Here is a 12,677-nt window from a genome sequence, read left to right as displayed (position 1 = left end):
ATAGTCAACATGGTTTTGTGAAGGGTAGGTCATGCCTCACAAACCTTATTGAGTTCTTTGAGGTGACCAAACAGGTGGATGAGGGTAAAACGGTTAATGTGGTGTGCAGGGATTTCAGTAGGCATTTGATAAGGATCCCCACGGTAGGCTATTGCACAAAATACGGAGGCATGGGATTAAGGGTGATTTAGCAGTTTGGATCAGAAATTTGCTAGCTGAAAGTAGACAGAGGGTGGTGGTTGATAGGAAATATTCATTCTGGAGTTAAGTTACCAGTGGTGTACCACAAGGATCTGTTTTGTGTCTATTGCTGTTTGTCATTCTTATAAATGAGCTGGATGAGGGCATAGAAGGATGGGTTAGTAAATTTGCGGATGACACTAAGGTCGGTCGAGTTGTGGATAGTGACAAAGGATGTTGGAGGTTACAGAGGAACATAAATAAGCTGCAGAGCTGGGCTGAGAGGTGGCAAATGGAGTTTAATGTGGAAAAGTGTGAGGTGATTCACTTTGGAAAGATTAAAAGGAATGCAGGATACTGGACTAATGGTAAGATTCTTGGTAGAGTAGATGAGCAGAGAGATATCGATGTCCAGGTACATAGATTCTTGAAAGTTGCCACCCAGATTGATCGGGTGGTTAAGAAGGTATTCGGTGTGTCAGCTTTTATTGGTATAGGGATTGAGTTTCAGAACCTTGAGGTCATGCTGCAGCTGTACAAAAGCCTGGTGTGGCTGTACTTGGAGTATTGCGTCCAGTTCTGGTCACCACATTACAGGAAGAATGTGGAAGCTTGGAAAGGGTTCAGAGGAGATTTATGAGGATGTTGCCTGATATGGAGGGAAGGTCTTATGAGGAAAGGCAGAGGGACTTGAGGCTGTTTTTGTACGAGAGATGGAGGTTGAGAGGTAACTTAACTGAGACATATAAGATAATCAGAGGGTTCGATAGGGTGAAGAGTAAGATCTTTTATTCTCGGATAATGATGACTAGCACGAGGGGACATAGCTTTAAATTGAAGGGTGATAGATATAAGACAGACATCAGAGGTAGCTGAGGTATAGAACGCACTGCTTGCAACAGTAGTAGACTTGCCAACTTTAAGGGCATTTAAATGATCATTGGATAGGCATATGGACAAGAATGGAATAGTGTAGGTTAGATGGGCTTCAGATTGGTTTCACAGATTGGTGCAACATTAAGGGCCAAAGGGCCTGTACTGCGCTGTAATGTCCTATGTTCTATGATCATTTGAATATGGCGACTGGTGGAATGAAAACTGAGGACAAGGGAAAACTGACCATTGTTCTGGGAGGGAGGGAAAGGGTGAGGGCAGAGTTGGGTCAGAAACAGTGGGGGTCCTGCCAACCACCTTTAAGGGGGATGTCCTTGGTTGAGAAAAAAAGGACAAAACATATCAGAGGCCTCCCCCCCCCCCCTGTAGAAATGGCATAGTCAGAAAAGATGCCATGGAGATGGAAAAACTGAGGGAATAGGATGGTTTCCTTGCAGGAAGCAGGTTGTGTGAGGAATAGTATTCAAGTTCACTGTGGGAATTTGTGGGTGTATGGGCTACATTAGTGGACAGCCTACCCCAGAAATGGAAACAGTGAAGTCAAGTACAGAGGAACCTCAATTATCTGAACAAGATGGGTGGGCACTATTTCATTCAGATAATTGATTATTTGGTTAATTGATTCAATGACTTTCTTCTGGGGCCAGGAGTTTCCTGTTAAGTCCACTCCCCGTTCAGGAGACAGGCCAGCAGCACACTGTGCAAGAGCCCCCACCCCCCCACCCCCCCACTCCCCCCCCCACCAACATCCAAAGCCGTCTCCATGCGCACCCATGCCCGCGTCCAATACCACCCCACTTCCGCTCCTGCCCCCAACACCGCCACCCTTTTCCCTGCCCCCAACCCTGTCAAACATCACTCCCCCTCCCGCCCCCAACCCTGTCAAACATCACTCCCCCGCCCGCCCCCAACCCTACCCCCTCCTGTCCCCCCAACCTCATCCAACACTGACCCCCATCCCCACACACTCCTGCCCCCAACACTGTCTCCCCACCCCTCACACAATACCAACCCCCGCCCACCCCCCTCAACCCCGTCCCAACACTGCCCCCTCCCCCCCCCACCCCCAAAAACCGTCTAACACCACCTACCGTGCGCCCCCCCCCCTCACCCCTTCTGCCCTCACCCCCTCTTTGGGGCAGTCAGACTGGACATCAACAACAAGACTGCTGCTGCCTTTTGCGGGGTGAGTCTCCAAATAGTGCGCGCTCACCAGACACACACACACACACTTTTTGACAGGTTCCAGAGAAACAGTTGTCAGTGAGAGCCCTCCAGTATAATTAGAAGAAAGAATAGTCCACATATTCTAAAAAACACATGGGTACAAGAGCCACTGGACAGCTCTCACCGACAAGTGTTTCTCTGATATATCAATTATGTAATTGATGCTGCATTTTGCTCTTGTCTGGAATTGGAAAAATGATCAGTTTTGCTTCCAATTTCTATCCTTCTCTTACCTTCTTCACCTAGTCAATGTTGACTCTTCCCTCCCTTCCTTGTGAAATAACTCCTCAGAGGCCAGTACCATCAAGTCACTTTATATTTACAAGTCGAGAGTCCTTGACGCTGACCAGCTTCCTCAGAACCAGCTATCAGAATGAACAGAACCTCTGACACTCTTGGACCTTTTACCTGGAGAAAGTGAGATAAGTTAAAGGCTAAGTTGTTCAAAGTGGGAACTAGCTTAGCCAAGTGAAGGAGGGTGATGTTGGAGACTGTTTAAACCTCTCTTCAAGAAAGAAGTGGAGATCTTTCAGATAATCCTGAGAGGGGTGGACATGGAAAGGGATTGCACATCCATGATGAAGAACAACTGACTATTGACAGGAAAATGGAAATTGTGGAAGTGACATAAAGGATCAGAAGAATCACAAATGAAAGTGAGAAGAGATTGATTAAGGGGAGAAAGAAACATCCTCAAGATATGAGGAAATAAGTTCAGGAATAGGCTAAAATGTGAGTCTGCCAAGGCAATCTGTTTGTAGGTTTTGAGAAGGTACAAGCAGGATGAGCAGCATTGGGTGATAATGAGGTGGAAAGCTATGGAGAGGAGATACCCAAAGGAGATGAAGTCACTGATAATCCTGGAGATAACAACTTGATGTTCAGTGGTGTGGTCATAGTGCAGAGGTAATAGGATAAAATGACGGAGAGTTGAAGCTCAGCCTTTGTGAGATAGAGTCAGCACCCTATACAACAACAGCACCACTATTATCAGTAGGTTTGATTAAAAAAAAACTCAGTGTTAAACCTGAGACAACGGAATACAGCAAGTTCAAAGGGACAATGGGTAAGGGTAGCAGAAAAATTAAGGCAACTGATGTCATGTCAGCATTTTTTGATGAAGAAATTAAGTGCAGTAAGAGGTCAGAGGGAGGGGTGAGTAGGGGTTGTCCAAGGAGTCTACCACCCAGTCAGGGTACGTAAAGTTCTAGTATCTATTCTGTCGAAACCTGTAAGACTTTGCATGTTTGAATGGGATTCCATTCATTCTTCGAAACTCCACGGAGCGCATATAATCTTTCCTCACAGGAAAATCCTTTCATAACAGGAATTAGTTTGATGAACCTTAATTGTAGTCCCCTTCATGGCAAGTATATTTTTCTTTATATAAAGCAATCTAAACTGCAAACAATATTCCAAAAAATACACCAAGCCCCTATACAATTACATTAAGAAAACTGCACTCCTATATTTAAATTCCCTTGTTACAAAGGCCAATGTACCATTTGTCTTTTTAATTGCCTGTTATATCTGAATTTTAACTTTTGGTGTCTCATGAAGAAGAATATCCAATTTCCTTTTCAAGTTCAACACTTCATTCTCTTATCATTTCCAACCAAAATAGATACCTTTTTGTCATCAATCTACCAAATTCCTGCCCACTCACTTAGCCTCTCCAAATCCACTTGAAGCCTCTTTGTATATCCTCAAACTCCCACACCCACTTAGTTCTGTATAATTTGCAAACTTGGAAATATTACATTTAATCCCCACATTCAAGTCACTGGTATAGACTGAGTCATATGATCCTTGCCATGGCCAACTAGTTACAGACTGTGAATCTGAAAATTACAAGTTTATTCCTACATTATATTTTCTAAATATTAACCAGTTCTCAATCCAAGCCAGTATATTCACCATAATTTCAAGTGCTTTTAACTTGTTGCCAACCTCTCATGGGGGAACTTAACTGGAAGCCTCTCAAAATCTAAGTAAACTGCATCCTTGTTCTATCTTATCTATTCTGCTGGTTAAAACCTTAAAAAACTCCAAACTGATTTTCAAACCAATTTTCCTTTACATAAATCCTTGTTAACATTACCCAATCACACCTTTATTTTCCAAATATTTATCAAATAGTTTATTATAGATTCTAGCATTTCCCTGTGGTTGAGGTAAGCTAACAGGTTTATAAATCCCAGTTTCTCCCTCTCTCTCTCCTTTCTTAGATACTGGGGCTACATTTTCCACTTACCAATCTGAAGAGACTATTCCAGAGTTTTTACAATTTTGAAAGATGATTCCCAGTGTATCTACCATCTATATCGCTCCTTTTTTCAAAACATTAGGATGTAGTGTTTTTCATGTCTGGGGATTTCTCTACATAAAGATCCATTTATTTATCCAATGTTATGTCTTTTACTAATATTCATATCTTACGGTTCCTTGTTTATGTCAATCCCTAAATTCTCCATTATTTTGTGAAGGTTTTTAATATTTTCTTTAGTAAACACAGACATACAGCAATGATTTAGTTTATCTGCCATGTTCTATTTCCCTATTATAAAATTTCCTGACTCTGCTTATAATGGATCCACCTGTATTGTTGCTTATCTTTTCTTCTTTTTAATTTGTTCATGGGCCAGCATTTATTCCCAATTCCTAATGCCCCTCAAAATGAGTGGTTATTTCAGAGGTCAGTTAAGAGCAAACACCAGAACTGTGGGTCACATGTAGGTCAGAAAGGTTAGGATAACAGATTTCCTTCCTTAAATGACAATAGTGAATCAGATGGTATCATACAACAATCAATCATTCTTACATGGTTGCTGTTAGATTAGCTTTTGATTTCAGAGTTTATATTAAATTGAAATTTCACCATCTGCAATGACAGGATTCAAATCCATTTTTTAAATTTACTCAGGGATGTGGGCATCTCTTGTTAGGCCAGTAATTATTGGCCATCCCTAATTGCCCAGTGGACAGTTAACAGTCAATCAACAGCTATGGATCTGGAGTCATATGTAGGCTAGACCAGGTAAGGATGACAGACTTCCTTCCCTAAAGGACATTAGTGAACCAGATCGGTTTTTCCCAACAATCAACAATGGTTCATGGTCGTCATTAGACCCTTATTTCCAGATTACTTTTACTGAATTCAAATTCCACCATGGCAGGATTTGAATTCAGAACCCTCCAACACTGGTTGAGTTTCTGGATTAATAGCGATACTACCATCAGGCCATTGCCTCCCCGAGAGGATTAGCCTGACTCTCTGAAGTACTAATGTCCAGTGACGTTCCCACTATGCCACCTTTCCCACCATATCTATAGAAACTGTTACAATCAATCATATCACTAGTTTAGTCTCCTATTTTGTTTCCTTTACTTTCTTTTTTGGTATGCCTTTACAGACTTCTAAAATATTCCCAGTTCTCAATATAGCCATTTTTTTCGTCAACCTTTTAGACCTCATTTTTTGATCTAATACAATCCTTGATTTCTTTCGTTAGTCACAGTTGCAACTATTTTCTTGATAGGATTTTGTACATAAAAGGAATAAATTTTGCATTAGCCTATGTATTATTTCTATAAATCATAGCTATTCGCTTTCTATTATCATACCTTATAAAGTAGTTTTCAAATTTACAATAGTGACTCCAGTTTTACTGGGGCTACTTGATACTATGCTGAGTCAAGAGCAGTCACTCTCACTTCACTAGAGTGGCATGATGGCTCAGTGGCTAGTACTGCTCCCTCATAGTGCCAGGGATGTTGGGAATCTCAGATGGATCATCCACTTAGCACTTCTGGCTGCAGACACTGTATGCATATACTGATGCTCTACTTCAGCAGTGTTTCTCCACTGTCAGTAAATTGTCACATTGTTTTATCCAATACAGGATGAGCAGAAACATCCTCCAATCAGACATCAGGAAGATTGATGCCATTATTTTTGGTCCATGCTCCAAATACCTTTTCCTACATACTGCCTCTCTCCCTCTTTTTGGCAATGGCAGAGATTCAGTTAATCTATTAGCAATTTTGTTGTTGCATTAGATCTTGAGTTGAGATTCCAAACACACATTCATGCCCTCTCTAAGACCACCTACTCCCACCTCCATAAAATTTCTCAACTTCATCGCTGTCTCAGCTCATCTGCTTCTGAAAATCGCACCTGGAATATTGTGTGCAGTTCTGGTCTCCAAATTTGAGGAAAGACATTCTGGCTATTGACGGAGTGCAGCGCAGGTTCACGAGGTCAATTCCTGGAATGATGGGACTATCTTATGTTGAAAGATTGGAGCGATTGGGCTTGTATATCCTTGAGTTTAGAAGACTGAGAGGAGATCTGATTGAGCCGTATAAGATTATTAAAGGATTGGACACTCTGGAGGCAGGAAACATGTTTCCGCTGATGGGTGAGTCCCTAACCAGAGGACACAACTTAAAAATAAGGGTTAGGCCATTTAGGACAGAGATGAGGAGAAACTTCTTCACCCAGAGAGTGGTGGGTATGTGGAATGCTCTGCCCCAGAAGGCAGTGGAGACCCAGTCTCTGGATTTATTTAAGAAAGATTGGATAGAGCTATCAAGGATAGTGGAAGCAAGGGTTATGGAGATAAGGCAGGAACAGGATATTTATTGAGGATGATCAGCCATGATCATAATGAATAGTGGTGCAGGCTCGAAGGGCAGAATGGCCTACTCCTGCACCTATTGCCTATTGTCTTATCCATGCACTTTGAATCTATAGACATGACTATTCAAGGCCCTTCTGTAAAGTGTCTCATATTCCACCTGCCATAAACCTTAGGTTATCCAAAACTCTATTGCCCTGTGTCTTAACTTACAGTGAATGTCATTCCATATCACTCCTGTCAATTATACTTCAATCTGTCGCTCTTATACAAATTAGGAGCAGGAGTAGGCCACTCAGCACCTTGAGCTTGCTCCATCATTTATTAAGATCATAGCTGATCTAATCACTCCATATTTCCATCCACCCTCAATACTATTTCATCTCCTTGCTAATCCACCATGACCTTAAAGTAGTTAAGGACACTAGTTCTATTACCTTTTGAGGGAGAGAATTCCAAATGTGAGAAAGAGACTTCTCACTTTCTGAAATGGGTGAGGCTTGTTATAGATTCTCCCACAAAAGGAAGCATCCCTTCCACATGCAACCTCTCAAGATCCTTCAGGATCTTGTATATTTCAATCAACTCACCCCTCATGCTTAAAAGCTCAAGAGGTAACAAGCTCAGTCCGATCAACCTATCAACCTAAAACATAAGCTAGTCTGTTCATTTCAGGTATCCATCTGGTAAACCTCCTCTGAACCAATTCCAAGTTTTGGTACATTGTTGAATAAAGAGACCATAACTGCAGACAATATTCAAGATATTCTCACTAATTAACAATAATATTCTACTAGCTTTCCTAATTACTTGCTGTACTTCTATACTAATGTCTTGTCTTTCATGCAGTAAGACATCTGGATCCCACTGCATCTCAGAGTGCTGCAATCTGCATATGTAATATGCTTCTTTTTTATTCTATCTGCGAAAAGAGACAATTTCACATTTTCCCACATTATACTCCACCTTCGAGTTCTTTACCCACTCACCCAAACTGACCTATCTATATCTCTTTGTAGGTTCTTTATGTCCACTTCACAACTTACTTTCCTTCTTATCTTTGTGACATCAATAATTTTTTAGTCCCTTCAGCCAAGCTATATACAAATAAATTATAAAGTTGAGGCTCTGGAACATGAACCTTGTGGCACAGCACAAATTATTTTTTGCCAACCAGAAGATAATCCATTTATGTTTCATATTTTCTATTTCCTGTTAGACAGCCAATCTTCTGTCCAAATGTTAAATTCCTTCTGTTAAAATGCCTTTCTTAATAACTACCAACATCCTTCCATGCCAGATGTTAAGCTAATTGGTCTACAGATTCTTGCTTTCAGTCTCCTTTCTTAAATAAAGAAGTTACTTTGCTGTTTTCCAATTTAAAAGAACCTTTCCTAAATCTAGGGAATTTTGGAAGATGAAAACCAATGCAACGTCTTATTGATTTTCAGGTCCTAAGTTGATGTCTATGAGAACCCAGGGACTTGTCAGACCTCAAATCTTTGCCTAGTAATTGTGATATTCTTGAATTCATTCCTCCTGTCAATTTCCTGATTCACACCTATTTCTGCGATGCTAGTTGTACCCTCTATAATGAAACAAATTCAAAATACCTATTGAAATCATCTGCCTTCACTGTACTTTTCCTGAGTAGTTCCTCAGTCTCGATTTTTTTATAGGACCACTTTGTTAACTGTTTTTCTAAAAATGTCAAAAACTCTCATCTGATTGTATTTTTGAGGGAGCTTTCTCTTGTACTCTAATTTCTTTAATTTTTATAGTCATAGAGATGTACAGCACGGAAACAGACCCTTTGGTCTAACTCGTCCATGCCGACCAGATAAACCAAACTTATCTAGTCCCACTTGCCAGCACCCAGCCCATATCCCTACAACCCTTCCTATTCATATACTCATCCAGACGCCTTTTAAATGTTGCAGTTTTACTAGCGTCCACCACTTCATCTGGCAGCTCATTCCATACACGTACCACCCTCTGCATGAAAACGCTGCCCCTTAGACCTATTTTATATCTTTCCCCTCTCACCCTAAATCTATACCCTCTAGTTCTGAACTCCCCCACCCCAGTGAAAAGACTTTGTCTATTTATCCTATCCATACCCCTCATGATTTTAAGGTTACCCCTCAGCCTCCGACGGTCCAGAGAAAACAGCCTCAGCCTATTCAACCTCTCCCTTTAACTCAAATCCTCCAACGCTGGCAATATCCTTGTGAATCTTTTCTGAACCCTCTCAAGTTTCACAACATCCTTCCAGTAGGAAGGAGACCAGAATTGCATGCAATCTTCCAACAGTGGCCTAACCAATGTCCTGTACAACTGCAACATGACCTCCCAACTCCTGTACTCAATACTCTGACTAATAAAGGAAAGCATACCAAATGCCGCGCTCACTATCCTATCTACCTGCGACTCTACTTTCAAGGAGCAATGAACCTGCACTCCAAGGTTTCTTTATTCAGCAACACTGCCGAGGACCTTATCATTAAGCGTATAAGTTCTGCTAAGATTTGCTTTCCCAAAATGCATCTGCTCACATTTATCAAAATTAAACTCCATCTGTCACTCCTCAGCCCATTGGCCCATCTGATCAAGATCCCATTGTAATCTGAGGTAACGTTCTTCACTGTCCACTGCATCTCCAATTATGGTGTCATCTACAAACTTACTAACTCTAACTCTTATGCTCGCATCCAAATCATTTATATAAATCACGAAAAGTAGTGGGCCCAGCACCGATCCTTGTGGCACTTGACTGGTCACAGGGTTCCAATCTGAAAAACAAACCACGACCAACACCCTCTGTCTGCTACCTTTCAACCAGTTCTGTATCCAATACGCTAGTTCTCCCTGTATTCCATGAGATCTAACCTTGCTAATCAGTCTCCCATGGGGAACTTTATTGAACACCTTACTGAAGTCATACAGAGCATGTCCACCGCTCTTCCCTCATCAATCCTCTTTGTTACTTCTTCAAAAAACTCAAATCAAGTTTGTGAGACATGACTTCCCATACACAAAGCCATGTTGACTATCCCGAATCAGTCCTTGCCTTTCCAAATACATGTATATCCTGTCCCTCAGACCAGTCTATATTTCCCTGGTTGTCCTTACCACCCTTCTTAAATAGTGGCACCACGTTGGCCAACCTCCAGTCTTCTGGCACCTCACTTGTGACTATTGATTATACAAATACCTCAACAAGAAACCCAGCAATAACTTCCCTAGCTTCCCACAGAGTTCTAGGGTACACCTGATCAGGTTCTGGGAATTTTTCCACCTTTATCAGTTTCAAGACATCCAGCACTTCCTCCTCTGTAATATGGACATTTTTCAGAATGTCACCATCTATTTCCCCACATTCTATATCTTCCATGTCCTTCTCCACAGTAAACACTGATGCAAAATACTTGTTTAGTATCTCCCCAACTCCTGCGGCTGCACGCAAAGGCCACCTTGCTAATCTTTGAGGGGCCCTATTCTCTCCCTAGGTACCCTTTTATCCTTAATGCATTTGTAAAAGCCCTTCAGATTCTCCTTAACTCTATTTGCTAAAGCTATCTCATGTCCCCTTTTTGCCCTCCTGATTTCCCCCTTAAGAGTACTCCTTCTGCCTTTATACTCTTCTAAGGATTCAGTTGATCTATCCTGCATATACTGGACATATGCTTCTTTCTTTTACTTATTGTTGTGGTTCTGTTCGCCGAGCTGGGAATTTGTCTTGCAAACGTTTCGTCCCCTGTCTAGGTGACATCCTCAGTGCTTGGGAGCCTCCTGTGAAGCGCTTCTGTGCTGTTTCCTCTGGCATTTATCGTGGCCTGTCTCTGCCGCTTCCAGTTGTCAGTTCGAGCTGTCCGCTGTAGTGGCCGGTGGGTCCAGGTCGATGTGTTTGTTGATAGAGTCTGTGGATGAGTGCCATGCCTCTAGGAATTCCCTGGCTGTTCTCTGTTTGGCTTGCCCTATAATAGTAGTGTTGTCCCAGTCGAATTCATGTTGCTTGTCGTCTGTGTGTGTGTCTACTAAGGATAGCTGGTCATGTCGTTTCGTGGCTAGTTGGTGAACACACACAGACGACAAGCAACATGAATTCGACTGGGACAACACTACCATTATAGGGCAAGCCAAACAGAGAACAGCCAGGGAATTCCTAGAGGCATGGCACTCATCCACAGACTCTATCAACAAATACATCGACCTGGACCCAATATACCGGCCACTACAGCGGACAGCTCGAACTGACAACTGGAAGCGGCAGAGACAGGCCACGATAAATGCCGGAGGAAACAGCACAGAAGCGCTTCACAGGAGGCTCCCAAGCACTGAGGATGTCACCTAGACAGGGGACGAAACGTTTGCAAGACGAATTCCCAGCTCGGCGAACAGAACCACAACAACGAGCACCCGAGCTACAAATCTTCTACCAAACTTTCTTTTACTTAACCAAACACTCAATTTCGTTAGTCATCCAGCATTCCCTACACTTACCAGCCTTTCCTTTCACCCTAACAGGAATATACTGTCTCTGGATTCTCGTTATCTCATTTCTAAAGGCTTCCCATTTTCCAGCGGTCCCTCTATCTGCAAACATCTGCCCCAATCAGCTTTTGAAAGTTCTTGCTTAATACCAGCAAAATTAGCCTTCTTCCAATTTAGAACTTCAACTTTTAGATCTGGTCTGTCCTTTTCTATCACTATTTTAAAATTAATAGAATTATGGTCGCTAGCCCCAAGGTGCTCCCCCATTGACACCTCAGTCACCTGCCCTGCCTTAGTTCTCAAGAATCGGTCATGTTTTGCACCTTCTCTAGTAGGTACATCCACATACTGAATCAGAAAATTTTCTTGTACACACTTGTCATTTGTGATGTTCTTTATTTTTGTCTAATCTTCTGACCTGCCAGCCATCTTTGCATAATTACATGCTTTTTCTTAAAGTTAACATTTTTTTCTTTAACATTTCTCAACTTTCTTTAATGTTTTTGCTAAACCATTTTGGATAGTGGATCCTCCCATTGGAAGCCTTCTGATGTGAAGGGATCCACTCTGTTTATTTTGAAATCCCCTAAGTCCCTGCCATTGCATCTCTACTGACTTTAATATTAATTGCCTCCTCACTTTAACTAGTTCTCGTTCGTGCATCCCTAGGTTTTTTAAAGCATCTCTGATTTTAATCACTTTAACATTGGTAGTTATTGCTATAGCTGTCGGGGTCCTAAACTCCAGAGTTTGGACCTGACACCTCTCTGTCTATCAACCTTTCTCTCCTCCTTTTAGAAACTCCTTGAACCTACATGTTTGGCTAAATCTTAGATATAATATGTGGCTCAGTACTAAATTGTGTTTTTTTTTAGTGCTCCAGTAAGTCACCTTATGACATTTTAATTACTTTCTTGGTATTATACAAATGTAAATTGTTGTTATTTGTCTATATTAAGGAGCTGAATACATAACGCTGCTCCCTGGGGCCTGGACGGAATATGTAACTTTCATTTAAAACCTCTAGAAAAGAGAAAAAAAGTCACATTTAAGAGATTTTTGTTTTTCACTGTTTTACACTGTTCATAGTGATACATTATGTGTGGGGTAAGTCTCAAGCTCTTTATAGTACAAATCTCCCACACTTACAAACACCCAAACTTTCAAACACTCATATTTATGAACACGATCCCATACAGGGGTGTAATTTTACAGGTCGAACATGAACATTTCCTGTACTTA

At 41.6% G+C, this 12,677-nt stretch overlaps 1 protein-coding gene and 1 long non-coding RNA gene across 5 annotated transcripts in view; one reads left to right on the top strand and one right to left on the bottom strand.

Annotated features, from left to right (window-relative positions):
* The window catches only part of LOC140493704 (uncharacterized), a 53,288-nt gene that overhangs the window by 24,886 nt on the left and 15,725 nt on the right, over window positions 1-12,677 (bottom strand). The window lies entirely within an intron of this gene.
* Window positions 1-12,677, top strand: part of lyve1a (lymphatic vessel endothelial hyaluronic receptor 1a) — a 65,158-nt gene that overhangs the window by 48,600 nt on the left and 3,881 nt on the right. The gene's annotated exons all lie outside the window — the stretch shown is intronic.

This window comes from Chiloscyllium punctatum, chromosome 22 (assembly GCF_047496795.1).
Source record: "Chiloscyllium punctatum isolate Juve2018m chromosome 22, sChiPun1.3, whole genome shotgun sequence".
NCBI lineage: Eukaryota > Metazoa > Chordata > Chondrichthyes > Orectolobiformes > Hemiscylliidae > Chiloscyllium > Chiloscyllium punctatum.
The sequence above is the reverse complement of the archived record's forward strand: the minus strand, read 5'-3'. Positions and strand labels throughout refer to the sequence as shown.